Source organism: Piliocolobus tephrosceles, chromosome 6 (assembly GCF_002776525.5).
Source record: "Piliocolobus tephrosceles isolate RC106 chromosome 6, ASM277652v3, whole genome shotgun sequence".
NCBI classification, from domain to species: domain Eukaryota; kingdom Metazoa; phylum Chordata; class Mammalia; order Primates; family Cercopithecidae; genus Piliocolobus; species Piliocolobus tephrosceles.
Window position 1 is genome coordinate 102,693,179 of NC_045439.1, and position 25,657 is coordinate 102,718,835.

A 25,657-nucleotide genomic window follows, 5' to 3' on the forward strand; every position below is an offset into this window, starting at 1 on the left:
CACTGAATGTTGCTGGAAGTGCTCCTTTTTAAAGCGATTATAGCAATAATTGTATGATATGGTCGCCTAAGTATTCAGGGAAATGACCTCAAGTATTTGAGAAGAGAAACCTATATTTTATTGGGTCCCAACTAGGTGCCTGATACTGTGGCACCTAGTTGGGACCCAATAAATACTATGTTTTTTATTTCTTTTCTAATCTTTCTGCTGCCCCTACCCCCCAAAAAAACCTGGGAGGTAGATATTATCATCTCCATTTTACTGGTGAGAGAACTAAAGCTCAAAGAATGTTAAATAATTGCACAAATTTACACAATCAGTAACAAAAAAAACTGGTCTTTTATCAAAAAGTAAAGTTTCACCCCTCATGCACATGGTCACGTATGTGATTTTGCAGTATTACACAGGAGAAGCCAAAGTTCCGAATAATGGAGACACTTAGTGACCACAGGACACAGACAGGCCTCTCAGTAACTGAAGAAAGATTTGTGTACAGTGCCATTGCCGTAATTATAAACGGCTTTTAATGCTTTCCTCTTTATCATTGAAGTCTCCTTGTATGAAGGAGATGAGGAGATTTTCTTGTTTAAAGACCCACTTTGCAGATAAAGCACTGACAGATTAAGCAAAACAGTGTGGCTCTAGCACCAAACAACTTATTTGTTTGTTTGTTTGTTTGTTTGTTTGTTTGTTTGTTTGAGACAGGACCTCTTTTGCCCAGCTGGAGTGCAATCACAGCTCACTGCAGCCTTGAACTCCTGGGCTCAAGCTATCCTCCTGCCTCAGCCTCCCAAGCAGCTGGAACCACAGTCATGTGCCACCATACCTGGCTAATTTTTAAAAAAATTTTGTAGAGATAGGGTCTCACTATGTTGCCCAGGCTGGTCTCCAGCGGCACCCACCTCAGGCCCCTGAGTTGCTGGGATTACAAGCGTGAGCCACCTTGCCCGGCCCCAAACAACTCTTTGATAGTGAATAAGTCAATTCTCTCTGGGCCCCAATCTTTCTTTCCATCTGTAAAATCAGGGGATTGAACTAAATGACCATTGAGGGCCTTTCCAGAGAGAGAATCCAGCAATCTGGTGATAGTTCACAGTCGTCCAGTGACACCAGCAGAGGCAAGATGGCCTTTCTATGCTGTGGGAGGGACTGCTGTTTACACCAAATCTGCTTTCTTTTCCTCTTGGTTTCACAACTTGTAATTTCTCAGCTTCCCTTGTAGCTAGGTGTGGCCATTTGAGCCAACGATGTCTGAGCTGAAATCACAAGAAAGCCTTGGCTGGGGCTGGGCGCGGTGGCTCACATTTGTAATCTCAGGACTTTGGGAGGCCGAGGCAGGCGGATCGCAAAGTCAGGAGATCGAGACCATCCTTGCCAAAACATGGTGAAACCCTGTCTCTACTACAAATATAAAAATTAGCTGAGTGTGGTGGCATGTACCTGTAATCCCAGCTACTCGGTAGGCGGAGGCAGGAGAATGACTTGAACCCAGGAGGCGAAGGTGGCAGTGAACCGAGATCGCACCACTGCACTCCAGCCTGGGTGACAGAGTGAGACTCCCTCTCAAAAAAAAAAAAAAAAGGAAAGCTTGGCTGGGGCTGTGAACAGCTGCCCATGACAAAAATAATTCCATGTCCAGTTTTGTTTATCAATAACACATGAAGGAAATGGGAGAAATACATTAGGCCAGGCCTAGAACGAAACACAGGCCTTCTAGGCTTGTAGTCTGCCCTTTTTGTGTTCCCTCTTCAAATAATTCATTTATTTGGCACATCTTGTCTGTGCTCCTACCACGTGCCAGGCACTTAAGATTCGGCAGCTCAGTGCTACATCAGTCTTCCATTCTGTCGACATCTGTTTGCCACTATCAGGATGGAAAAAGTTGTGGTATCACTTATTTCCCCTTGCTCATTAGTTGCCTGATTAGACATCAGAACCTCTGAGTTTCAGTCAAAGGACTGTCTAGATTCAGAGCTTTAAGCCTTTTAATTGTGAAAATGACATCACCGTAAAGGGCCTGGCCTGGTGCTTGGCACACAGTAGACCATCCATAAATGTCTGTTTTCTTGAGACCTTGACAAAGAGGAGGATTGATGTGGGAGGTGGCACAGAAGGTTAGATTTTTGTCCTTTTAGAGAGATCTGAGCTAGATCATTCATTCAACAAGTATCACTGTTGCACTAGGCTTTGAGATAGAAGAGTGTGCAACACACAGATTAAGCCTCAAAGGGATGAGGCAAGGTATAAGACAAACAGACTAGCAAATAGGCAATTGCAACACAGTGTGATAAGTGCTAGGAGGGGAAGTACAGGATGTTTCTTAGCCACAAACAAGGGGCAACTAACCCAGGCTGGTGAGTGGGGGTGGGGGAAGCATCAAGCAAGGCTTCCTGGAGGAAGTAGCATATGACCTGAGACTTGACGGAGACCTAGACATTAGGAAGATGAAGTATGGGGAAGGAGTGGGGAAGGGTGCATAGTGTCCCAGGCATACGGAACAGTTTCTACAAAAACTCAAAGGCTCAGAGAGGATTGAAACTAATAGTCTGGCTAAAGAGTCATGTACAAGGGGATGGAAGGCTGAGAGATGAGGCTGGCAAGGTAAGATGATGAAGGGCTGCTGAAGGGTTGTCACAGAACTGTGAGTAGAGGATTCTGGATCCCAGGACCCTGGCATCTTTCAGGGTGGCATTTTGCGAGGTCCTGGGAGAGGGGATAAGGGGGCAAAGATACAGAAAAAAAGGGGAGACAGAGTAAAGAAACAAACTAACAATTACTAAAAATCTATAAGATGTTCATAGCCTGGGCAACATGCCAAAACCCGTCTCTACAAAGAATACGAAAGGTCGTCAGGTGTGGTGGTGTACACCTGTAGTCCCAGCTACTTGGGAGGCTGAGATGGGAGGATCGCTTGAGCCCAGGAAGCCAAGGCTGCAGTGAGCTGTGATCGTACCCGGGTTTACGCCATTCTCCTGCCTCAGCCTCCGGAGTAGCTGGGACTACAGGCGCCCGCCACCTCGCCCGGGTAGTTTTTTGTATTTTTAGTAGAGATGGGGTTTCACCGTGTTAGCCAGGATGGTCTCGGTCTTCTGACCTCGTGATCCGCCCATCTCAGCCTCCCAAAGTGCTGGGATTACAGGCTTGAGCCACCGCTCTTGCACTGCAGCCTGGGTGACAGCGTGAGCCCCTGTCTTAAAAAAAAAAAAAAAAGTTTGATTGTATTAGTCATCTGAGAAATGCAGATAAAAACCACAGTGCCTACCTAACTAGAAACAAATAGGCAGGGGTTAGAATGGAGATGTGACTCCCAGCCTCATGCATACCTTATCATTACCAGATCTCTCCCAGACTATGTCTCTGAGGAGTTTACAACCCACTGAGAAGGAGAGACTCATAGACTTTAAGAAGTGAATTGTGATGGGGAGAAGAATCCAAGGCTGAGGGAACCTCCACCTCTGTGTTCCCCTCTTCCTTCCTAACCCTAATCTGAAGTCTCCATTCTTCTATTCAGAATATTCAGCTGACCAGAAAATGAATTTCCCAAACATACAGAACATAGATTTTCGTAGTCCCAGACCTTTCAATGAGGTGCTTGATGCATTGGAAAAAAGCGGGGCCAAAAGTCAAATATCAAGCAGGCTGGAGTCCTGCTTCTACCACTGATCTTGGACCAGGAGCCTGACCTCTCCTGAGCCTCCATCTCTGAAATGAGAATTAGCTGCTTCCAAAATGGTGCCATCCCTACTTTATCTCCCTCAGCCAGATACTTAATGTTTGGAAAGAGAGAGCAAGGATTTCTACGTTATGATCAGCACCATTTTCTGAAGTTGCTTTTGTGCATTTGTGTAATCACACCACAGGTTATAAGCATATTTTATAATGAAGTCATTGAGAAAGCTCTGTGCTGACCCCGTTATAAATATTTTCTGGCAGCAATAGCAGGGGGAAAAATATATGTATATTTAACATTACTACTGTCCAAAGAACAATGGTGAGAAAGTAAGGAAAGGGGCTTAGAGCTCTTTGGCCTTTCTCAGTTACCTGTGGGACAGCTGGGGTCTTCCGGCTAGAAATGGAGCCCAAAAGCAGCAAGGCTTCATGGAAAATTATGCTTCCTAAAAGCCCCTGGGGCAGAGCAATTAGAGAACTGGAAGGGTCAGGAGTTTCATAGAGGAGGAAGCTGATCCCAGATCCAGCATCACAGAGTCCTCTGGTTAGCTTCTGATAGCATAATGCTCCTTGCTTGCCAGGTTCTGTGCAAAGCAAGCTACAGAAGAGGTTTTGGGGCTCTGAACTGGCCTTTTTCCAGTGTGCAAACGGTGCAAGCTGATTTTACTGGGGGAAAAGATGGCTGCAGAGGGAAAAACGCCAAATGCAGCAGTCAATGTAGTAGTTCCCACCATCAACAACCTCCAGACTCATGCCCAGGAGCCCTCTGAAGGCAGTGGTAGCACCAGGATAGAGTGCCTGGCACAGATGAGGCACTCAGGGAATTACATTAATCTGGAAAATAAATGTGCATTAGCAGTGAAAAGCTTACTCTAAAGCTAGTTCTGCAAGGAACTGGGAAGAGCTGTTGGCCTGGGGGTGGGGAGGCTGGGAGAAGAGAGGGAGGGGGAAAATCACTTTCTCACTATATACCATATTATTCTTTTTGAATTTTGTACCATTCGTTATCAAAAAAGTAAGCAATATTTTTAAAATTTTAAAGCCTAGTGTTATTCCCCAATCAGGGAAATTTGCAGGACAATGGGAGGGAGAAAGTGGGTTTTTAGTGTCAAACTAACTTGGGTTTTGACTCTCAGCTAATCCTACTACTTCCTATCTGTGTGTCTGAAAACAAGTTACTTACTTTTTCAGAGCCTCATACTACTTAACTGTAATGGGGAGAATGAGCCTCCGCTGCATTGTGATGTAGGTGAAAGTGATAACAGCAACACTTAGGAGATTCACTGTGTGCCAGGCACTCTTCTGAATGCTTTCTGGCTGTGTGTGGATTCATTTCATCATCAGGACACTACAAGAGGGATATTATTCTTTTCTTCCTCCCCATTTTACATATGAGGAAACTGAGCCACAGAGAGACTAAAGAACTTGCTTTAGTCCTTTAGTTGTTTAGGCGGGCTGTTTACCTCCCAAGCCCAGCTCTTCCTACCTCTACACTGCTGCCTTGAACTGTTAGAATCCTCTTCCTTTCAATTAGGAATTCTTAAAAATGCAGACATTTTCAAGATCCAAAGAAATGTCTTTCTCATAATGGGCTGTTGGATATGGTCACAGGCTAGTGAGGGCAGTGCTGGTTAGGGAATTAGCAAAGCAGGTGAGAGAGAGAGAGAGCAGTTCAACTCTAATGAAGTTAAGAATTTTGCAATCAGAGAATGTAATTTAATTGTAGCATAGCACAATCATAGCTCGCTATAACCTTCAACTTCTGGGCTCAAGCAGTCCTCCTGCCTCAGCCTCCCAAGTAGCTGAGACTACAGATGTATGCTACTACACCTGCCTAATTTTTTAAACAATTTTTTTTTTTTTTTTTTTTTTTTTGCTATTTTGCCCAGGATGGTCACAAACTCCTGAGCTCAAGTGATCCCCCTGCCCTGGCTTTCCAAAGTGCTAGGATTACAGGTGTGATCCACTGCACCAGCCTATTTTTATTTTGTTTTATTTTATTTAAAAATGTTTAATTATATATTAGAGGAGGATTCCATAAGGTCTTCAGGACTTAGGGCCTCCAAAAACATTAAAGGGTGGAGCAAACTTTTAGTCAGGGTTGCCTCCTCGACCCCCCTCAAATGGGTCCTGGGCTGAGTCACCTTCTGCTCATATTGTGGACTCTGTGGTCACCCATAGTAGGTCTTTTTGTGGTTGACATCCTGATACTAACTTGTCTGTGGTCATTTACCTATTCTACTTCTAAGATTGAATCAAAAAACAATCACAGGGCCAGGCGCTGTAGCTCACACCTGTAACCCCAGCATTTTGGGAGGTCAGGGCGGGAGGATTACTTGAGCCCAAGAATTTGAGATGAGCCTAGGCAATATAGTGAGTTCCTGTCTCTACAAAAAATTTTTAAAAATTAGCTGGGCATGGTGATGCATGTATGTAGTAGTCCCAGTTACTTGTGAGGCTGAAGCAGGAGAATCTCTGGAGCCCAGAAGTTTGAGGCACTCCAGCCTGGGTAACACAGCAAGATGTTGTCTCTAAAAAAAAAAAAAAAAAAAAATTCCCAGTGACTTGAATGTTCCAGGCAGTTGGTTTCTCAATTTCATTGACTTTTTACTATACTTGGAAAAAAAGGGGTTTTTTTCCTGCATTTCTTTAAAAGAGTTTCAAAGAAATGAGCCTGAATGGGCAAGGGGTAAGGACACATTTTTCCCTTGGGCTGAATTGAAGATTCTTCCTTCCCATGTCCCAGAATGGTTCGTTTCCTTCCAATTTCCCTTGTGCATCCTCACTACCCCTCCTACTCTGGGACCCTCAGTGTTTCCTTTAGTCTTTCCTTGCCCCTCAGAATTAGGCTACTCGCCCTTCTGAGCCCCTGCGCAGGCCTTGGAGGGGCTTTAGGCTCAGCCTATGCTCGGAGCACTCCCAGCGCTGGGACCATCCCTCCTCTTCCTGCCCCCTCAAGTGTCCAGCCTGGCAGCGGACCTTGGCCAAAGAAGAGATGAACCATGTGAAGACCTCATCCCTGCCTCCCACCACCAGTTTTCTTTGCAAGCTTGCATCATCTCTTCCTGCCTGTCATGCTTTATTGATAAGCAGCTTCCAACAGCTCCTTAGTGCCCCCAGAAGCAAGCCCAGACTTTTCCCTGGCATCTGGACTCTCCTCCATTGGATTCTGGCTGACCTGCCAGGCTTGCCTCTGTCCACACCCCGACACGGACCTGACTGCATAGCAGATCCTGAATGCTGTCACCCTGGCTCCTGGCTCGGGCTGTTTCCTCTGCCTGTTTCTCTCCAGCCTGGGGAAGTTGACCCATCTACCAGGGCCTAGCATGAAGCCCATTTCTAGAAACTTCAGCACTTATTCATGTTCTCTCTCCTTTCCTTCCCTCCTTCCCTCCTTCCCTCCTCTCTTCCTCCCTTCTTTCTGTCGAGCTCTCTCTCTCTCTCTGTTTCTCTCTCTCTCTCTGAGTGTGTATTGATCTCCCTCCTCAGCCACATTCCTATGGGACTTCCCTTTTACCTCTGAGACAGCACTTACTTCAGGCTGCTTTGGAGTAGAGTTCTTCATGTTCATACCACCTCCCAGGTTAGAAATTGTGCTCCTGGAATTCAAGAGCTACCCATTCTTCATTCATGTGCATATTGATCATCTGCTGGCCACACCCAGGGTTTTGCACCTGGAATAGGTTCCTAATAAATGTTTGGCACTTGGTACATGGCTCGAGGGACAGAGTGAGCCTTGGCTTTACCAATGGACAGCACACCTCCTAATGTGTGACCTCGGACAAGTGACTTACCCGCTCCAAACCCCTTAGGTCCAAACCCTATAAAATGGGGCTTAAAATAGTGCCTACTCCAGAGAGTGGTGAGGGATAAATGAGATAATGTGCAGAACATGTAATGCACACTTACCACTCATAAAGTAGGCATGAGTCACCAGCTTCATCCTACACACACTTTCAGAGATTTACTTTTGCCCTGGATCCTCTGGAGTGGGTACTGGGGAGAAAGTTACTAGGATATTCATGTTGAAAGACAAAGATGACCTCGATGCAGCCTGGTCCTGGCTACAGAAAGGATGGTTAAGTCTGAATGGATTCTAGAGAAATGAAGGGCACAAAGCCGGCACCCCCAGGCCCTTATAAAAGGTGGGGCCTCTCTCTTCCCAACTAAAGAAATCAGACACTACCTAGAAAACCAGCTCCTTTAATCTCCTTGCGCTAAATATTAACACCTACCAGAGTCCCTCCCCGAAGCCATCTTCATACTTTAATGTAAGCCTGAATAATTGGAGTACAGGAAAGGCAATCTGGAGCATGGAGAAAGGGAATTTTCAAAGGAACCTGGCCACTGTGTCTCTGGCACTGAGGTTGAGGGGAACAGAGGCCAGGAGGGTAGGACTCTAGAAAGCCAGAGAGCCCCTCCTGTCATTGAGACACACACTCTGGCCAAACGGACTTCTGCCTTTTCCTTGGATTCCAGGAGCAGCGGTCCTGGACAGGGGCAGTGGAGGGTGAGCTATGGTGGGGAGGGAAGGGTGGGTGGAGCAGAGCAGTATCCTCCCCTCTGTCTGGCAACTGTGGTTCTCAGTGTACATTCTTAAATGGGTGCTTTGATCAATTTCAGCCTCTGAGAATGTTGGCAGACCACCAGCTTTTCTCAGGGCCAAGCTCCCTTGAATAAGTTGACATACTTCTGCACACCATCCCCACTGGCCTGTCCACCATCTAGGTTCCTGCGATGGAGTGGGGGTGTGGGATTGGAGGAGGGTGGGGGGATTGAGGCTAGGTTCCTGCGATGGAGTGGGGGTGTGGGATTGGAGGAGGGTGGGGGGATTGAGGCTGGGGACAGAGCAGTTGCTGTGGAAGATTTGAGTCCTGTGTGGCAGCCTTTCCCTTGGAGACAAGATCCTGGGCTAGGCTGTTGGCATATGAATGACTTTTAGACTACAGTCTACCCTTTTACAGATGAGGAAACTGGGACCTAAAGAGCCCGAGCCAAGAGGAAAACCTAAATCTCACCCCAGTCCAGGGTTTTTGTCCTGTTTCTCTACGACAGTCCCATAAAGAAATTTTGCTGTGACATGATGCAGGTGTCACAAGGTTGAAAAGGACAAATCTGGATTTAACTGGAAAGTGTGAGTCCTGCTTGCTCAATCTCACATTGGAGCCACAACTTGCTCCTCGCCTGACTTGTAGCTTCTCATCCTGTGGTGTGGGGAGGGGTGGGCAGAGGGAGGTAGGACTGGTGCAAACAGTGTCTAGATTTCCTCTCTGATAGACTCCTGGGGTAGAGTTGGAAAGGTCCAAGGTGAGGTGTGAGGGTTTTGACTTGATGGGTCTGCTCTTTTGAGTGCTGGGCAGGTAAGCAGGCATTCCATTCCTCCTTCCCTAAAAGATCTGTAGCCTCTTTAGGGTCAGAGGAGGCTGGTGTGCAATGGGAATGCCACTGAGAGGTGGCGCCCAGCACCCATCCAGGAAAAGGAACAGAGTGAAAAACTGATGATGGTAACTCACATGAGTTAAAAAAAAAAAAAAAAAACAGAAGTAAGCAAAGCTGGCATGGGTATGACCAATGGAAAGGCTCAGAGAATGGGGATGTAGAAAGGATTAATGAAACTCTCAGGGGAAATTCATTCACTCAGTCAAGAGCTCTTTAACTGAAACTTACTCTGTACCAGGTTCAGTTGTCGGCACTGGAAAAATCACACCAAGAAGTCTGCAGAGACCCATTGCAAGTGACCCGGGAAGAGGAAAACTCAGTCTTGGGCAGACTCCCATTTAAATGGAAATCAGAGTTAAAGGAGGACAGTGGGAAGAATGAGATCTTGAAAAATCCATCAGCAGTTTTGGGATGATAACGTCTGCACAGATGATATTTTTTAAAAACCTGGGAGAACGGAGTCAGAGGGAGACACAATTTGAGAGCTACTGTGGCACTCTGGGGACTCAACTAAAGTGTTTGCACCACATGCTGGGGTAATTCAGTCACTCAGCAAGCACTATCTGAGCACCTGTGTTTCTCTGGCCACACTAGTCTCCCTGCTGTTCCTTGTCCTCACCAGGCATGCTTCCCTACTCTGCCTTTAATCTACAGGGGCACTATCATAGCTCATTGTAACCTTGAACTCCTGGACTCAAGCGATTCTCCCACTTCAGCCCCCCTAGTAGCTGGGACTACAGGCCTGTACCACCATGCCAGGCTTTTTTTTTTTTTTTTCTTTTTTGGTATAGGTGGGGGTCTCACATGTTGCCCAGGAGTTCACTATCTCCTGGGCTCAAGCCATCCTCCCGCCTTGGCCTCCCAAAATGCTAGGATTACAAATGTGAGCCACCACACCCATCCAGAGTTCCCCTTTTTTTTAGGGCTTCCCCCTACTCAGTAGCACCATTGTCTTAGGTCATTTTCTGTTGCTGTAACATATACCACAGATTGGGTAATTTATAAAGAAAATAAATTTATTTCTTACAGTTCTGGAGGCTGTAAAGTCCACATCTTGTGAGGGCCTTTTTGCTGGTGGGGACTCTCTGAAGAGTCCGCAGGTGGTGCAGAGCACCACAAAGCGAGGGGACTGAGCGTGCTAGCTCAGTTCTCTCATCCTCATCTTATAAAGCTGCTAGTTCCATTCCTGTAGTAACCCATTAGTCCATCAACCCATGAATCCATGAATGGATTTATCCATTTATGAGAGCAGAGCTCTCATGACCCAGTCACCTCTTAAAGGCCCTACCTCTGAATATTGCTACATTGGGGAGTAAACTTCAACATAAGTTTTGGAGGGGACAAATATTCAAGCCATAGCAACCATTTAGCAAATGCATAAACAAGCTGAAATTGTGGTGACAAGAGAAGGCACATCACTCTCTCTCATTTTTCTTTGTTTTTATTTTCTACTTTTATTTTTTATTTATTTATTTTTTTTGAGACGGAGTCTCGCTCTGTCGCCCAGGCTGGAGTGCAGTGGCACGATCTCGGCTCACTGCAAGCTCCGCCTCCCGGGTTCACACCATTCTCCTGCCTCAGCCTCCCGAGGAGCTGGGATTACAGGCACACGCCACCACGCTCGGCTTATTTTTTGTATTTTTTAGTAGAGACGGGGTTTCACTGTGTTAACCAGGATGGTCTCGATCTCCTGACCTCGTGATCCACCCGTCTCGGCCTCCCAAAGTGCTGGGATTACAGGCATGAGCCACCGCGCCCGGCTATTTTCTACTTTTGTTATGATTATTTTTTTAGAGATATGGTCTCTCCATGTTGCCCAGGCTGGCCTTGAACTCCTAGCCTCAAGTGATTCTCCCGCCTTAGCCTCCCAAAATGCTGGGATTACAGGTGTGAGCCACGAAGTCCAGTTTATCTCACTCATCATTGTACCCTAGTGCTAGGCACATAGTAAGCATTGAGGAAATGTTGAATGAATGAATACAATTTTTAAGCACTGAGGAAACCTATTTTAAAAATTGTAAATGTTATTAACACAACTTTGTAAAAAGTGCATTTTAAAATGTTTTTAAAATCCTCTAATAAACACCAACAGTAAGCCGGACATGGTAGTGTGTCCATAATCCCAACTACTCAGGAAGCTGAGGCAAAGAGGATCATTTCAGCTTAGGAGTTCGAGGCTGCAGTGAGCTGTGATTGTGCCACTGCACCCCAGCCTGGGCAACAGAGCAAGACCCTATCTTTAAAAAAAAACTGTAAAAAGAAATACCAACATCTGTTGAATAGTGGAGTTCTGGGAAATCTTTTCTTGTTTCTTTTCTTTCCTTCCTTCCTTCCCTCTCTCTCTCTCTCTTTTTTTTTTTTTTCTTTTTTTTCTTTTGAGACAGAGTCTTGCTGTCGCCCAGGCTGGAGTGCAGTAGTGCGATCTCGGCTCATTGCAACCTCTGCCTCCTGGGCTCAAGCACGCCTCAGCCTCCCTAGTAGCTGGGATTCCAGGTGCATGCCACCACGCCCTTCTAATTTTTCTATTTTCAGTAGAGATGGTGTTTTGCCATGTTGGCCAGTCTGGTCTTGAACTCCTGACCTCAAGTGATCCACCTGCCTTGGCCTCCCAAAGTTCTGGGATTACAGGTATGAGCCACTGTACCTGGCCTTTTTCTTTCTTTTCTATATTTTTCCCATTTTGTGTACTATAGTAACATTTTTAATAATGAATAAATTATATTTTAGTCCCCTCCACACCTTCCTTCCTCCCAAAAGAGGAATTGTGAGAATTACAATTTACAGCCTAATATTTTAAAAGTCTTGTGCCATGTAAAGTATAAATGATGAAGACTGAGAAACCATGACCTGAACTTTTACAATGCAATGAAATAAAGTTTACCACACTGACATGTTTGACAATATGCATGAGGATTGTGTAGCTGCGCATAACCAACAGTTCTCATAAAACACTTTGATTGGTATTTCTTGAAACAGCCAAACTGGCCTCTGTCAGATGCTTGGGTAAGGGAGGCAGGAACTGGATGGGGTGTGTGTGACTCTGTTGGCCTCAGAAGACCTCTGGATCTATAACCCAGGTATGCCACTTTGCTGGCAGAGAAGGCCAGGACCTGGGAGCTCTGAGGACCTCCAGCTGACAGATTTGCAGCCTCCAAGTGGAGCTGGTGCTGCTCAGACTTCACAAAGAAGCTTTTCACCACAACAGGAACGGCACAAACACCCCATCCTCTCCTTTCCTTCCCTTCCCAGCCTTCTAGATATGGAGAGCTCATAAGGTACTGCCTGATATGTCATCAATAAAAATGTGTTGGGGCAGCAGAATGATTGCCTTTGAGAGGATTAGAGGAGAGAATATTCATTCACACAACAAATGTTTATTGAGAATCTACTATATGCCAAGCATAAGGGAGGTCCTGTGCATACATGATATCATTTCCTTGCATCAGCCTGATTAAGATGGTATTAGACCCACTATACAGATAATGAAACAGGCTGGGAAAGATTAAGTTAGTGACCCTGAATCACTCATTTAAGTAAGTGGTGGTAGTGGGGAGGGAGGTGGAAAGGGAGGGAGGAGGGACTCAAACACAGCCCTCTCAGCGGTGGAAAGCCTCTCTTCCCACACTGCGCATTGCACCACAGCAGAGGTATCCGGACTTCATGCTTACAGCCTTTGTGACCATCAGCAGCTACTCTGGGTCTCGAGCTCCTCGTTTATAAAAACAAAGTGCTTGAGTGGCTCACACATGTAGTCCCAGCACTTTGGGAGGCCAAGGCGGGCGGATCACTTGAGGTCAGGAGTTCGAGACCAGCTTGGCCAACATGGCGAAACCCCCTCTCTACTAAAAATACAAAAATTAGCCAGGTGTGGTGGCGGGCACCTGTAATCCCAACTACTTGGGGGGCCAAGGCAGGAGAATCGCTTGAACCTGGGAGGCAGAGGTGGCAGTGAGCCGAGATTGCACCACTGCACTCCAGCCTGGACGACAGATCGAGACTCCATCTCAAAAAAAAAAAATAATAAAATAATAAAGTGCTTGAGAAAATACGTTTCCCAAGTGTCCCAGCGCTGGGTTCTTTGTCACAGTGTTTCCTCTTCTTGCCTTTTTCCCCACTGTGATCCCTTTTCGGTGATCCTCTTGCGTTTCTAAAAGCTCTGCCAGACCACTTCTCTGCTGCCAGCGCAGAGCTCCCCTGGGGACTCCGGTCTCTCCCCAGCTCGCCCCCTAGGGGACACAGGTGGTGCTGCGGGAGCCCGGGCTCCCAGTGAGAGTCCATGCAATTGTCAGACCAAGTCAATACAATCACGGGTTTGAATTCAATTTCGATTGCTGCTTTACCTTAAAAAAAAAAAAAAAAAAAAACATGGATCTAGAAAATATCCAGCCCTTCCCACATTCACCAGGGCAATGCTGCTGAAACATTTAATGGCGGGGAGTATTTGTAGCCTGAAGACCTACTGGTTCTATGAGTCATATTTAAAAATGGGATTATATGTTTACTTCCTACACCTCAGTTTCTCTTAGGTTCTGTGAGACTACTGATTGATCCAATGCTGATTTTGCAGGGATGCCAAAATGTGATTATAAAACAATATATTTGTCTCTACTTGGTTATTTTTATTAAAATAATCAATTTTTGTTAGGTAATATATGCATGTGGCACAATATCCAAAAATCACTAAGAGGTTTTCAGTAATTATCATATGACCCGGCAATTCCACTCCTGGGGATATACCCAAAATAACTGAAAAACAGGTGTTCAAACAAAAACTTATATACAAATGTTCACAGCAGCACTTTGCATGATACCCAAAAGGCAGAAACAACCCACATGTCATTGACTGATGAATAAACAAAATGTGGTTTCTCTATACAATGGAATATTACTCAGCCATAAAAGGGAAAGAAGTACTGATACATTCTACAATATGGATGGACCTTGAAAGCATTTTGCTAACTGAAAAAAGACACAAAAGGCCACATATCATTTCATTTGTATGAAATATCTTGAATAGGCAAATCCGAAGAGACAGAAAGCGTGAGTAGTTGCTGGGGCCGGAGGTAGGAAGGAATAGGAAGTGCTAATGAGCATTGAGTCTCCTTTCGGGTGATGAAATGTTCTGAAACTGGATGCTGGTGGTGGTTGCATGACATTATGAATGTACTGAATCATATACCTTAAAATAGTTAAAATAATACATTTTATGTTATGTGTATATACCACAGTAAAACAAATAGTACTCTTCTCTATCTTTCCAGAAATGATGATGATGATTATTGTTATTTTGAGACAGAGTTTTGCTCTTGTTGCCCAGGCTGGGGTGCAATGGTGTGATCTCAGCTCACCGCAACCTCCGCCTCCTAGATTCAACCGATTCTCCTGCCTCGGCCTCCCCAGTAGCTGGGATTACAGGCATGTGCCACCATGCCTGGCTAATTTTGTATATTTAGTAGAGACAAGGTTTCTCCATGTTGGTCAGACTGGTCTCGAACTCCCGACATCAGGTGATCCATCAGCCTTGGCCTCCCAAAGTGCTAGGATTATAGGCGTGAGCCACCACACCTGGACTGTAATAATTTTTATTAGTTTGTTTTTTGTCTTTGTTTGTTTAAATGTTTATTCTTCAGAAAATTTTAAAGTTTTTTTGTTGTTGGTTAGGTTTGTTTGTTTGCTTGTTTTTTAGACAGAGTCTCACTCTTCCCGCCCAGGCTGGAGTGCAATGGCATGATCTCGGCTCACTGCAACCTCTGCCTCCTGGGTTCAAGCAATTCTCCTGCCTCAGCCTTCCAAGTAGCTGGGATTACAAGTGCCTGCCATCACGCCCAGCTAATATTTTGTCTTTTTAGTAGAGATGGGAATTTGCCACATTGCCCAGGCTGGTCTTGAACTCTTGGCCTCATGAAATCCACTTGCCTTGACCTCCCAAAGTATTGGGATTACTGACATGAGCCACCGCACTGGACTGTAATGATTTTTATTAGTTGTTTTGTTGCCTTTGTTTGTTTATAGGTTTATTCTTCAGAAAATTTTAAAGTTTTTTGTTAGATTGTTTTTTGAGACGGAGTTTTGCTCTTGTCACCCAGGCTGGAGTGCAATGGCACGATCTCAGTTCACTGCAACCTCCCTATCCTGGGTTCAAGCAATTCTGACTCAGCCTCCCAAGAGGCTGGGATTACAGGTGCCTTCTACCACGTCCTGGCTAGGTTTTTGTATTTTTAGTAGAGATGGGGTTCTGCCATGTTGGCCAGGCTGGTCTCGAACTCCTGACCTCAGGTAATCCACCTGCCTTGGCCTCCCAAAGTGCTGAGATTATAGGCATGAGCCACCACGCCTGACTAAAGTTTTGTATACTCAAATTTGTTAATGTTTGCCTTTATGGTTTCTGTATTACATGGCATGCTTAGACAGAGCTTCATTCCAAGATTATAAACATATTCAACTATATTTTCTTCTTGTACCTTTTTTTTTTTTTTGAGACAGGGTCTTCTTCTGTTGCATAGGCTGGAGTGCAGTTGTGTGACCATAGCTTGCTGCAGCCTCTCCTGGGCCAAGATTCTCCCGCCTTACCCTCCTAAGCAGCTGGGACTACAGGTACACAGCACCACATTCAGTTAAATTAATTTTTTTTTTAATGGAGAAGTTTAAAATTTTTTAATGGAGAAGTCTTACTAAGTTGCCTGGGTTGGTCTTGAACTCCTGGGCCTGGGCTATTCTCCCGCCTTGGCCTCCCAAAGTATTGGGATTACAGGTGTGAGCCACTGTGCCGTCCCCTTTACTTTTATGGTTTCATGTTTGACATTTAGGTTTCTATTCATCTGGGATTGATTTTGGAATAAGGAGTGAGGTAGCAATATAATATAAATGGTTTTCCCAAATGGAAAATGATGTGTAGCCTGTTGTCTTGATACTATTTACTGAACAGCGCTTTTTTCTTCTTTGATTTGAAATGCCAACTTTAAAAGTATTAATTCACATATACTTGGGTCTATATCTGGATTTTTTTTCATATTGGTTTATGTGTCTATTTCTCAGTCTACGATGCTTTGTTAACCAGAAGTCAGCATTCAATTTTATAGGGTCTTCAATATAAATACTACTAAATTTGACATAGGTAACTCTTGAAAGTTAGAACACAGGAAAGGGAGGGTAGAGTCCCTTCATGTCTGAGAAACTAGATGTTAATTCAGAAGGAAATATCAAAAAATTGATTTTTTAAACCAAGGCTTCCTGAATATTTTTTGTTGGTAAGGCAAATAAACATTAAATGTCTGATTTTAACCATTAGTTCTGTTGATTTTTGGCTGAATGAAAACATCAAAGTTTGAAACTATGACTTTATGTTCAACTTGTTTATTTTCTTATGTTTTCTCACAGGTCATATATTTACAAAACTATCAAGACTGGGAACTTGCAACCCTGAGGGACTCTCTCTAGGTATGCAGCGTCTTCCTCACACAAGGTTAGCAGCTGCTAGGATACTAATGCTCAGGGCTTTCAGTCTTATCAGTGATTATCTCAATAGAAACTTGAATATATTTTGCTTTCTTCTTTTTGTTTTTTTTTTTTTGAGACAGAGTTTCGCTCTTATTGCCCAGGCTGGAGTGCGATGGCGCAGTCTTGGCTCATCGCGACCTCCTCCTTCCGGGTTCATGCAGTTCTCCTACCTCAGCCTCCTGAGTAGCTGGGATTACAGGCGTGTGCCACCATGCCTGGCTAATTTGTATTTTTAGTAGAGATGGGGTTTCTCCATGTTGGTCAGGCTGGTCTCAAACTCCCGACCTCAGGTGATCCGCCTCGGCCTCCAAAAGTGCTGGGATTACAGGCGTGGGCCACCATGCCCGGCCACAGCTCTCCATTGTTCTTTCTAACCAGGGATCGGAAGTGTGGAATGCTTTTGCCTTGAAATGTTTTTATTCCAGGAAGAAGGCACAATTTTAAACACAAAATGTACTTGTTTTAGCTCTGTGCTCCCAAACTTCCAAAGGGAAGATCTTTTATAAATTTGCTGGATTCTCTGTGGGTTTGTGTTTATTAATTCCCACCATTTGTAAAGTATTTTGTGGTGGCATAAACATCATTTTAAAACAGGAAGTTAGCTTTTAGTCATTAGTCTAAAATCAAGTGTTTCAGAAGAAATGAAAAGGCTTCAGCCAGAGAAGAATTTAACATGACAAAAGTCACAACAGGAAATTAGATGACTCTGGCTTGGCCTCTCCATTCACAACTTTTGGGCATGTTCATTCATTTTGCCCATCTCTTAAATACCTACTTTATGCTCGGCCCATCTAACACTCTAGTGTACGCCAGTCAAACTGCAAAGACTCTGTTAATACACAGCCTCCTTATGTACAAAGGTGGGGAAAAGAGGCATTATTTTCACTGTTATACAAATATTCTGATGTGTGAATGAACCATCATTCATGTATTCATTCTCCTGATGATAGACAACATTTTGGGTTGTTTCCAGTTCTTTTCTATCGCAGACAATGCTGCAATGAACAATCTTGCACAACCCCGTGGTGCACATGTACAAGAGTTTCACTAAGGCAGCAGTCCTCAAAGTGTGATCCAGGGACCCTCAAGGGTCCCCAAGGCCCTTTCAGAGGGTCCATGTGAGCAAAACTATTTTCTTTTTCTTTTTCTTTTTTTTTTTTTTTCTTTTTTTTGAGACATAGTCTTACTGTCGCCCAGGCTGGAGTGCAGTGGCACAGTCTGGACTCCCTGCAAGATCCTGGGTTCAAGCAATTCTCCTGCCTCAGCCTCCCGAGTAGCTGGGATTACGGGCACACGCCACTATGCCCAGCTAATTTTTGTATTTTTAGTAGAGACTGTGTTTCACCATGTTTGCCAAGCAGGTCTCAAGCTCCTGACCTCAGGTGATCTACCTGCCGTGGCCTTCCAAAGTGCTAGGATCACAGGTGTGAGCTACCACTCCCAGCCACAAAACTATTTTCATAATACTTTTCACTCTCATCCTGTCAGGGATATGCTGTGGAGTTTTCTGGAGGCTGCATGACACATCCACAATTATCTAAAAAGGCTATTAAAATACTCCTACCTCTTCTAATTACATATCTGGGTGAGGCTGGAATTTTCTCATATACTTCAACCAAAACAACATATTGCAACACTTGAATACAAATAGAGATTCTAGCTATCTTTTAGTAAGCCAGACAATAAAGAGACTGTAAAATAGGAAACAATGCTTCTCACAATGCCTCTCATCTCCCTAAATTTTAACATAAATAGAATTTTTTTTCATAAAGTGTTAACATCCATTGAGTTTATTTTTATTTTAAAGGTGATTAATAATATCTTAACTTTTTTCAGTTTGAATTTCTAATACTGTAAATATAAATAAATATAGCCCACATGAACAAAAGCTATTTGGGGTCCTTGGTAATTATTATCAGTGCAGTGGCACGATCACAGCTCACTGCAGTCTCCACCTTCTGGAATCAAGCAATCCTCCCAAAGTGCTAGGATTGCAGGCATGCGCCACTGTGCCCATCCTGATAATTTTTAAGGGCATAAGAGTCCTAAAACCAAAAAATATGAGAAGTAGTGCCCTAGGGTATATACCCAGGAGTTGTATGACGTAGGGGCATATTCATCTTTAAATGGTAACTCTGATAACCACTGATGATTAAGTTCAGTTTGACATCATTTATATAGAGCCCCCAAAACAGCACAACTAAACTTTATACAGCTCAGAAATGCATGCATATTTACTAAAACTGAAAAAAAAATAGAAGGCAAGGTTAAGCTCAAAATGTAGGATAGTGGTTACCTTTCATGGAGAGGCAGGGGGATGGAGGGAGAAGGGGTAGATTGGACTGGTTCTTAGGTACAGCGTTTAGTACTGTGCTTTATAACTTACAGATATGCTGCATTTTCCCTCATGTGTGTTCAATACTACGTACTGTTTTATTTACTAAAAATAATTAAGAAACAGTTTCTGCCCACAAGAGGTTCCCTGTCTGGTGATTGTGAGTGGAAATCGCATGCCTCTTCCCTCTGAGTTTCAGCTCATTGAGAAACTGACCAGGAATCAGATAAGCTGAAAGTCCAGGCTCTATTATCTGCAAAGCTGGATTAGAGAATGTGGAGGCCAGTGGTTTTCTCCTCCTTGCCTACCTGATCCAGTTGGTCCTGTGCAAACCAGGGAGTCCCCTGCTGACCTCTCCCCAGGTGACAGGATCTGTCTGGTGGAGGAGGAGACCCAAAGTTATGCAGGCGTTAGGGGATGGCACCTGTGAGATTAGAACCCAGATCTATCCTCCTCCAAGGGTGATGGCTTTGGCCGACCCTTCTGGGCCTCAGTTTCCCTTCCGTAAAAAGGGAATCGCATATTACAGAGGTGTCATGAGCACTAATTGCATATCTTAGCACAGGGGTTGGCCTTCCTCCTTCCCTTCAAATGCAAGCTCAGGGTACACCCCTAGGATGACTGACCCACCTCTCTGGGTTTGACTGTTCTCAGTCACTTTCAGGGAAGAGATCTATCCAGAGCGGGCAATACCGTGACTCATGTCACAAGCGACACAGCTCATTCCACATCATTCATTCTCCCATGTTTCCAGTGCTTACATCTTATCTCCTCACTGGGAAACTGTAGGGAAACTCCCTCCCTCCCTCTCCTTCCTTCCTCCATTTATGCTGGGTCCCCGCAGAGACTCACACCCTGGGACTGGATTCCAAGCCAGTCATTTACCCCAGACAGCAGCTATGAGAAACCAGGTGGACGCTCCAAGCAACGAGCTAAGAGAAACACCCCCAAACCACCAGAATGGGCCCTCACACCGTGCCCTCCTCCTCTCAGACACCAGACAAAGGTAGGCTCAGCTGGGCTGCATTTAAGAGGCTGATGGCCCTGATCTGCAAGCCTGGTTTAGAACTTGTCCGTTCAATTTGGTTTTGATTCTATTCAATTAGATTTCATTCCTTTCAACAATGAAGTATCAGGTGCTGGGCAAGGCCAGTGTGTTTAAACCTCTGAGGCTCACCTCCCCAGAAAACAACTTTGTCAGTGACAATTCCAGAAGTGGAGTCTAATTCAAAGGTATTTTAACTGGGACAAGGAATGGAAAGAGAGGGAACTGCAGGCTACGTAGGTTTTGTCATGATTGAGGAATCAAGTTCTCTGCTCCTCCCACTGAGGCCTCCAAGCCTCACCCGGGAGATGGGGGATTCGCATCAAACAGGCCAAGGCCACAGAGGGCTGGTCGACCCTTGGTGTAGCTTGGAAACCTGTGTGTGCTGTGGAGCGTGAGCAGGAAAACCAAGGGAAAAAGAGCACGTCATGAGGGGAGAGACAGTTAAAGCTGTCCCTTTTAGTATCCTCCCTATTGGAAAATTCCAATTCTGACGTTCCAGTTCTTCTTCTTCTTCTTCTTTTTTTTTTTTTTTTTTGAGACAGAGTTTGGCTCTTGTTGCCCAGGCTGGAGTGTGCAATGGCGCGATCTCAGCTCACTGCAACTGCTGTCTCCCCAGTTCAAGTGATTCTCCTGCCTCAGCCTCCCAAGTAGCTGGGATTACTGGCATGTGCCACCACGCCCAGCTAATTTTTGTTATTTTTAGTAGAGACAAGGTCTCACCATGTTGGTCAGGCTGGTCTCAAACTCCTGACCTCAGGTGATCCACCCTCCTCGTCCTCCCAAAGTACTGGGATTACAGGCATGAGTCACCTCTTGCCCGGCCTCCAGTACATTTTTAATACATTGAAAAAATTTCCATCTATTTTGAGGGAGCAAGTCTGATCACAAGACAGTAGGAAGAGGTATCCAAGTGAGCGGGTGAGAATGAAACAAGTTACCCTAACTAGTAAATTACAGGAGACACTGTACATGTCAGCCAGACCTCTAAAGAGACAAAACAAGATCAAGACAAAAAAACCCAGCAGATCTGAAGGTTTACATTCTTGCAACCACAAATAGGAAGTGAGCTCAGAGCCCAGTGGGAGTTTAACAAAATAAAGTTCAAAGTGGAGGCTGCTCTGTGCATATTCCACCCCCTGGTTGCCCTGGCAATGAAACATCTGCCTTACAGTAATGAAATCATATTGAGAAGAAACCCACAAGTGCAAGAGAGCATCTTTGCCTGCAGACTTGCTGTTGATGTTGCATCTGCCCGCAGCCACCACTGCTTTACTCACTGACAAGGAACCTAGCGAGAAACCCCAGGAACCCAGGCCTGGGAGGTCTCAGGAGCTTCACCTCCTGGAGGCCTGCTCAAGGGGGTTGGCCTCAGAGACCTGCACTCAGGAGGGGTCAGAGACAGTAGAACCTGGGGTCCACTCCTTGGCTAGCTAATTAATTCTTGAGCATGTCATGGAGAAGGTAAAATGAGTAAGATGAGATCCCTGTCCTTGAGGGGCAGAGAGAGTAGAGGTGTATGTATACAATTAGTTGTGATAGAAGGCCGAGCTGAGAGGGCAAACAGAGTCCTACAGAAACTCTTTTCCTCTTCATCATCATTATTATTATTATTATTATATTGAGACGAAGTCTCACTCTGTTGCCCAGGCTGGAGTGCAGTGACGTGATCTCGGCTCACTACAACCTCCGCCTCCTACATTCAAATGATTCTACTGCCTCAGCCTCCTGAGTAGCTGGGATTACAGGCGTGCACTACCACATCCGGCTGATTTTTGTATTTTTAGTAGAGACTTGGTTTCACCGTGTTGGCCAGGCTGGTCTTGAACTCTTGACCTCAAGTGATCCGCCCGCCTCAGCCCCACAAAGTGCGGGGATTACAGACAACCATCGTGCCCAGCCTTCTTTTTCTTATATAGGTCTTGTTTTTATGGAAAGAAACTTAGCAAGGATGAAAATAAGCAAACGGAAAAAATGAAAATCACTCCAAATCGCATCAGCCAGAGAGAACCACCATTAACATGTTAATATTACCATTAAAGGTATATCTTTTCAAATGTTTTATTATGCAAATAGATGCATATGTTAAGATATATATTTGTTCTGTCTATATAAACATTTTTTCTGAAACAAGATTATATTATATATAGTATTTTACCTTTTGGCATCTAAAAATATATCATAAGTATATTTTCAAGGAACACATATATACAACTGGCGCTGACATATTTAATATCTGCACTGCTTCCATTATTTGACCTTGAAATAAGCCAATCAAAGTGGAGAGATGGGAGGTTGCTGTCCTTTCCCTCAAGTCGAGTGACGGGGTTCCGACGGCAACACACATTGTGGTGCGCAGAGCCCGCGCTGGTGTCCAATCCCGCTTAAGAAATCTCAAGGGCATGCAGTCTGGCTGGTAGCTGATGGACAGGATAAAGGGCAGAAGCTGTGCTGGGATCAGCCACCACTCCCAGGGTTGCCAGAGCCCAGGATTTGCAAGCATTTCCCAAGGACCACAGGCCCAGGGAAACGGGTTGCTTGGTGATCAACATAAAGGTTACAGCAGAACGGAGCTTGCACTTTATTTTGATACTAATGAGCGTCCGTTGGGAGGCTGAGGAGGGAGATAGTTCTCTTAGAGCCTGGCGGTAGGAGATGAATGTCACTGTGTGTAAGACACCTGGAAGGAGGGAGACAGGAGAGCAGGAAATCAGTTCAGAGGCTGTTATCAAAGTCTGAAGAGAGACATTTCCTCCTTCCACAGGAGTTACAGAATCTGGGCTCAAGTCCAACCTCTCCCACTGATGAACTTGAATCAGTCCCTTCACTTTCCTGAGCCTTAATAGCTCACCAGTAACATGGGCATGAAAACAACCTCAACGAGGTATGAACATGTTTCACAACTTGATAGAAGTGGTGGTTGTACAATATTATGAATGGACTAAATGCCACTGGATTTTATACTTTAAAATGGTTAATTCTATGTTATGTGGATTTCTCCTCAGTTAAAAAACAGAATAGTCTGTAGGGTTGTTGTGAGGATTAAGTGAATCTGGTGGGTTTGTTTGAATAGTCACTTTTTCTTTCTTTTTTTTTTTGAGACAGAGTTTCACTCTTGCTGTCCAGGCTGGAGTGCAGTGGCGCAATCTTGGCTCACTGCAACCTCCACTTCCCTGGTTCAAGTGCTTCTCCTGCCTCAGCCTCCCAAGTAGCTGGGATTACAGGTGCCTGCCACCACACCTGGCTAATTTTGTATTTTTGGTAGAGACAGGGTTTCACCATGTTGGCCAGGCTGGTCTTGAACTCCTAACCTCAAGTGATCCACCAGCCACGGCCTCCCAAAGTGCTGGGATCACAGGTGACTGGCCTTTTTTTTTTTTTTTTTGAGATAGGGTCTAGCTGTGTTGCCCAGGCTGGAGTGCAGTGGTGTGATCTAGGCTCACAGCAACCTCTGCCTCCTGGGTTCTAGTGATTCTCCTGCCTCACCCTCCCAAATAACTGGGATTACAGATGCATGCCAATTTTGGTATTTTTAGTAGAGATGGGGTTTCACCTTGTTGGCCAGGTTGGTCTCTAATTCCTGACCTCAAGTGACCAGTCCACCTTGGCCTCCCAAAGTGCTGGGATTACAGGCGTGAGTCACTGCAATTAGCCTGAATAATCACTCTTTTTTTTGACAGAGTCTCACTCTGTCACCCGGGCTGGAGTGCAATGGCACCTTCTTGGCTCACTGCAACCTTCACCTGTCAGGTTCAAGCAATTCTCCTGCTTCAGCCTCCCGAGTAGCTGGGATTACAGGTGCCTGCCACCACGCCCAGCTGATTTTTTGTATTTTTAGTAGAGACGGGTTTTCACCATGTTGGCCAGGCTGGTCTCGAACTCCTGACCTCATGATTCGCTTGCCTCAGCCTCCCAAAGTGCTGGGATTACAGGCGTGAGCCACCGTGCCTGGCCCCGAATAGTCACTCTTATGTGAACAAATGTGAAACTGCCTTTCCATCTGGCTCCTGGCCACAGCCTCATCCCAGTGCTGGTGAGAACAGGGAGGGTCTCCACCTGCTTCAGTCAGGAGTCCACTGAAGAGACAGTATCCCTGTGGGTGCTGTACAACGTGTCCTAGAGCAGCATTCAACCTGGCTCCCACCATAGAGGACACCAGAGGGGGAAGCCACATCTGTGCTGGTGTCGGTGTGGGTGGGAGGACTAGAATCCCTCCTTCCAGAGCTCCTTCAGTGCTGGCTCAGCCGAGTGACCACCCAGGCTGCATGAAGGTTCTTGCCTCCCCAGACCCCCAGCACCCAGCTAATGCCTCTGCTTTCTTTTGAGGGTCCCTCCCCATGTCCTCCCTGCTCCTGGTCTTCCAGCTCTTAGGGAGAAGCCATTCTGCTGAATTCCAATCCAGAACTTGCTTTCTCACTCACCACTAGTTAAGAGATGCATGTAAATCTCCTCCCCCCAACCTCATGCTCAATATGTCATTGATTCCAGGCTAACATTTTCTTTTACTGACTCAATGAGGACAGATGACATCTGTCATTGATGGCTCCTCCCTCGTCTATCCCTGGTCTGTCATGGTTATCACATGATGAACTCTAGAAAAATAGTCATTGAGGAAAAATGGATGGCAGAGAATGAGGAAAAAGAGACCTTCTTAACATTTGTTCCCAAGCCAGACCATGTCAGCTAAAAGCACACCCAGTAGCCCCTTGCTTGCCAGCACTTTAGACATCTGGCTTTTCTGGAGGGAGCTATTGCAGGAAGACAGATGTAAAAAAGTTAGGGCTTTTCAGACTGCAGTGGAAAAGGAAAAGGCCAAGAGGCCAGTCTCAAGCCCCTGCCTTCCTCCTAAAGCTAAAAGTGCCCATCACGCTGAAATGGCACAGCAGAAGAAATGGCAGTGACCTTGCCTTCCTCGTTTCGGCAGGAAGAGCTTCTACCCATGCTTCTGGGAAGCTTTGCCCATCCCCCACAAGGAGATGTTAGCACTCCCTCCTTTGTGCTCCTCAAGGGGTTGTGCCAAGGCTCCATGCGATGTCAGGTGTGGAAGAGCAGAATGCTCTGCACAGGGCCCTTCCTCTCTCCCCTGCGGAAATGTTTCCATGAGGGTCGCTGGACATCGTGTGCGTATGTGAATTGACAGTCTAAGCTATGAAACACCGTGTTAAAAATAATACTCATCTGGCTGTGTGTAGTCAGTTGCTTGTACCTATACCTGAGCTGTGAACTCTTTGAAAACAAGAATATTTGTTTATTTTATTTTTTTTTAAAAGGAGGCTGGGCGCAGTGGCTCACACCTGTAATCCTAATACTTTGGGAGTCCAAGGCAGGCGGATCACAAGGACAGAAGATCGAGACCATCCTGGCCAACATGGTGAAACCCCATCTCTACTAAAAATACAGAAATTAGCCAGGCGTGATGGTGCACGCTACCCGGGAGGCTGAGGCAGGAGAATCACTTAAACCTGGTAGGCAGAGGTTGCAGTGAGCCGAGATCGTGCCACTGCACTCCAGCCTGGGTGACAAGAGCAAAACTCTGTCTCAAAAAAAAAATAAAAGGAGCGTCAACACCTAGCACAATGCTGGGCACAAAGCACACACTGACGGACACGGAGGGCGGGGAGACTGTCTTCATGCAGACCCACACCTGGGCAGGAGGGCTGGCACCTGGCTCT

The 25,657-nt window shown here is 45.4% G+C and overlaps 1 long non-coding RNA gene across 1 annotated transcript; it reads left to right on the forward strand.

Moving 5' to 3' along the window:
* The first annotated feature begins 11,723 nt into the window (after positions 1-11,723).
* LOC111521717 lies at positions 11,724-25,314 on the forward strand. Its single transcript, XR_002725041.1, has 6 exons — positions 11,724-12,383; positions 15,592-15,702; positions 16,486-16,570; positions 21,905-22,027; positions 22,750-22,869; positions 25,256-25,314. It is a non-coding gene; the product is annotated as an uncharacterized LOC111521717 (long non-coding RNA).
* The last annotated feature ends 343 nt before the right edge of the window (positions 25,315-25,657 follow it).